Source organism: Cupressus sempervirens, chromosome 4 (genome assembly GCF_028749045.1).
Source record: "Cupressus sempervirens isolate cs-2001-9-10 chromosome 4, ASM2874904v1, whole genome shotgun sequence".
Classification (NCBI taxonomy): Eukaryota; Viridiplantae; Streptophyta; class Pinopsida; order Cupressales; family Cupressaceae; genus Cupressus; species Cupressus sempervirens.
Window position 1 is genome coordinate 755286349 of NC_143121.1, and position 5000 is coordinate 755291348.

Genomic DNA, 5000 nt, shown 5'->3' on the forward strand with positions numbered 1-5000 from the left:
GTGCTTCTAATTGGTTGTTTATCATTGTCATGTGAATGGTAGTCCACCTCAAATGATACTCAAACTCTAGAATCATAAGTTTGTCTCTTTTTGTCAACTCTTCTTATGTGAAAAATGACGACCAAGATTCCAAACTGCTTTGTAATATCTTACCTAAATTCATCAAATATATTAACTAGTTAGATTCAATGATACACAATATAAAAGAATTTTCCAATATGTTAATATATATGTATGACCTCCCCATTCAGAGATCTTTGAACAAAATATAATTGTTTTAGGGTCACTCTATTCTTCTTTTTTGTCACCAAATGTTCAGGATTGATCTTTAGCCAATTCCATGATTATCTCTCTACCCATTTTCTTTTATGGCTTGCAAGTAGTCCTCGAGTAGTATTTTGACCATATTTATTATATATGTTGGCCTAGGCCTTTTCATCCTCTAATTTCTTTTGTTCAACATATTTATCCATCCAATCCGACATAAAGTTGGAATTATGTGCAATATACAAATGTAATGCCTCCCACTCAATTGTGTCTATAATGAAAAATAAATTTGTTCAATATATTAAAAAATATATGAAGTCTTTAATTGTTAAATTCAACATCAAAACAACTATTTCATCATTTTTAGATACCTTTTATCCTCTTTGATGTCCCCTAACCCTCTACATTTTCTCCTTCAAATGATTGAGGTTGGCTATAACTCCATAACTGTGGAGCTTCAAGGTGAACTTGAGGCAAGTACTCACTTAAATGAGCCATTGCCTAAAAAACCATTTACCCCTTAATTATGGATCCTTCTGGTCAAGCCTTTTTCCTAACAAATTGTTTTACAATATTCATTTATCTCTCCACTAGCCACATTGTTCTAATATTAATAGGACCACACAACTCAATCTCTTCTACTAAGTGTACAAGGTAATTCTCTTGAGAATTAAAAAATCTTCGAGGGAAATACATATGAATATCACACATAAAAAGTGATATATTCCTCTTCTAGTATTTCAAATCTTCTTGATGCATCTCTTTAGATTAGACCCACATACAACATTAGCGTTTACTAGATAAAGATTAATGATATCTTCAAAATTGAAAGTATTAGCTTATCTTAAGGAATATGTAACAATGCACTTCAAAGCATAAGAATCTTGGATGATTATGCATTATTGATTCAAAATACCTCAAATATCTAGACACTTTGTAGATAGCTAATCTAACGTCACGGCCAAAATTGGTTGGTATTACTGTGGGCAACACATAATGCACAACCATTGATGAAAAACATGTTAAAATATGCATGAGCTCATATTTTCACTTAGATGTATAAGTTTTTAACAGTGTTTCCAATAATTATAAAATATAACAAAGTTACCTTTATCCAATTATGTTAGTCATGTGTTTCTAGGCTTAACAACTCTGATTCATCTCTTGTGAATAAGTTTTTCAATGACACACCAAATCCATAAGGAAATCTTAATATTTTCATTATTTTAATGATGTTTTCTCTCTCGTTTGATGTAAGAGTCCATAGATCATGAGCATATGAATTATCTCCTTGTAAGCACATGTTTGGCATGATATTCACTACTTGAAGGTCATTTTGCATCTTTATTTTTTCTTCAAGATTGGTTACATTTAGATGTTTCCATAAGCACTTTGTCACATTTTTTCCAATGTGCATAGTATCAAATAGGTGAACTATTGGTAAATTCTCATAATATTCTAGTTTGTAGAAAATTGAGTCTTTGCATTCCTAGTGGAGATCTTTCCCCTTCCATTTTGTCATACATTGCTTTCCACCTAGAAGGGTTCATTCTCCTTTCCTTCCTTAGTTCCACTTCTTATCCATTCATCTTTTTTTTCTCACACACTTGATAGTGATGATTTTGTGGTAAGAAATGTCTATACTCATCATAGATTTTTTGCTTGAGATCTTTTGATTGCCTATACAAGGTTTTTGGCCCACATGATGGACAACCATGTTTTCCCTTTGTTTGCAGCCCTAAAATAAGAAACTAAAGTTGATAAATAGTAAAAAAATTTTAAAAAAGTTGAAAAATATAGTCTATCATTTATTACCATAACAAAAGTAGAGTCCAAGGGCATCATGAATTATCCATATAAGTATTGCATCAAAGAGGAAGTTTGTATCATTGATTGGTTTTGATACATCATACATATTTACACCATTCCATAATTCAAGAAGCTCATCAATGAGGGGATCCATGTATACATCCATATGCTTTACCTGATACTTCCCTAAGTAAAATAAAAGAACTAATAAGGCTTAATAAAATTGAAGAATTTTTATATAATCTTCAAGAAAGCATTGCAATTACATATGTTCTAATACCTAGTATGATAAGAGTTAGCATTGCATGCTCATTCTTCATTGCCATCTAAGGAGGGAGATTATTGTTAATAATTAACATTGGCCAAAAAGAATAAGTTGCTCTAAGATATCAAAATGGATTGACACCATCCATTGCCATAGATATTCTTGCATTCCTTGGCTCATTTCTTAAATGTTTCCATTTTTCCTCAATCTTTTTCCAATATTTACTATCTGTAGCAATACACATGACACCATCTTGGCCTCTCCAATGAGCATGATAACTCATATATTTTGCCAACTCCTTACATTTAAATATTCTCTCAAATCTTGGCTTTAGTGGAATATTTCATAGTACTTTATGTGGAACCTTCTTAGACACTTGATCTTGGTGATACCTACTTGTGTGACACACTGGGCATTGCTTCAAATTTGCATTCTTTCCATAGTACAAAATATGGTCATTTGGACATGCATCATATCTATTGTACTTCATTCCAATATTTTTCATTATTGAAGATAATTCTCAATGAGAATGAGGTAACTTATTATCCTTTGGTAGTATTTTGTTTACCAAAAGCCTATAGATGAAATAATGATTTTAATAAGTTTACACAATACTTAAAAACATTGAGACATTAAATTGAATTGATTTATTAGAATGTCATATCCTACCTTAATATGTGAATGAAGCATGTATCAATAAATCCATGTGTCATCTTTAAGTTCAACATTAACATAAGTGTTGCCAATGTAGAAGTATCTACATTTGAAAAAAGAGGCATCCTAGCTAGCTAAGCTATGGGTGAATCGATAACTCTTCAAAAGATGCGTAGAAGTCTTGGATGAATTCATTGACACTAGCCTCATTTATTTGTGAAGTGGTTTGATCTATATATGTGTCTTTTCCTTCATCTTGGAATTGACTATCATCATTATCATTCATTAGTTCTTCAACAATATTGGGAATTAGAAGAGAATTTTTATCAAAAAAAAATTGAAATGATCAATACTAAAATATTACCTAATAAGGATATAAATTATTTATTATAAGATATGTTAATTCTACAATGTACCTCTTCTATGTAAACTCTGTATTTCAATTTATGGATACCAACAAGTCATTGCTTGTTTAGGTTTCTATTTTCACACCTTTTGCAAGTGCAATATATCATTTCTTTAAAGTATGCATTTGTACCTAGAAAAGATCTTGGTGCTTGTTCATCTAAATATTCAGATGATGACAACATACTATTTTCTTGAATCCACTATGTACTATCAACAATAAGTGTACTAAATTTTTAACTTGGATAGTACATATTCTTCAAGAGCTCATGATTACAACTTGCAAAAATCAAGTTTTGAGATACCTAATATGAATATGTGCATTTCTTTAGCTAACTCAAGATAATATCTTAGAATGATTTGTACCACTATTTAACAGAATTCTATAGAAAAAAAGGATGTGACCATAGGTACATAGCATCTCATCATACAACCATACCTAGGAACCATCTAAGAAACATAGTTCTCTTCAAAAACCTCTCTTACAAACCTTATGATTTTCTTGGTTCAATATCCCAATGGTTAGACTAATGTATTTGTGTCACTTTTTACCTCTAGTATCATTGCATGGTAACATTTTTGAAGGTGTTTTCTAATTTTAAGGATTTGATCATAGTGACAAAGACATTTCATAAATAGTGTAAATTACTCTAAATAAACTTAAAATTAACCAGTTTAATATTTTAATCTTATTACTGATGACATGAAATGTTAATATATGTGTTAAATATTAAATCATATGTAGTATCTCATTTAAATAAATGATATCAGGAGTACAAAAAAAAACTAAATACCTTTTCCACCATTTTGTGTGGACTATAAGAAGATATCAAAATAACAAGCTACAAAAGAAAATTGTAGATGTTAGTTAGGATCATTGCATAAAAAGTTGTTATAATATAGTAAAAATTGGATTAAAAAAAATGTAAAAGTCACCCAAAATAGTAGAAAAGATAGCTTTTACATGTGAAGTAAGAAGCTATTTGAGTATGTACATGTCTATACTAGTTTACCAAAACAATAGTCACTAGGATTTCAAATTATTAGAATTGCAAGAATATAAGTCCTCTATTTGCTTCCAATAAGCCTATAACATTTATAAATTCCTTGTATGAGAAAATACTACCAACCATTTGTATTTTTGAAAAATAGATCTTAACTTTTTTTAATAAATCAATTTTTAAATGCTAGTGTTTCTTAGCTATATAGATAATTGATCATTTATGAAACAAGGAGCATTGTTGGTAGTTTTAGAGAATGCATGAGATCTATGGCAAATAAAGCTAAATTTAAAGGGAGGGAGTTTATCATATTGGGGGGAGTCAGGTTCTTGTGGATATTATAAACACAGTAAGACAAGCACCACAAAAGCATGACATTTCAAGGAAATTGTAGAGATTTAGGGATAGTATGGATGTAAAGAAAGATTACTCTTATCCTACTCATTCCCCCACCAAAGAAATGCATGAGCCAGAACAATCGTCCCTTTTAGAAACACACAAATCCATCTTGGAGGACAAGCATAACCACCCCCTTACAACTACAATATGAATCTTTTATGCATAAAAGTTGTAGTTTACAATGCATCCAAAAAGTTTGA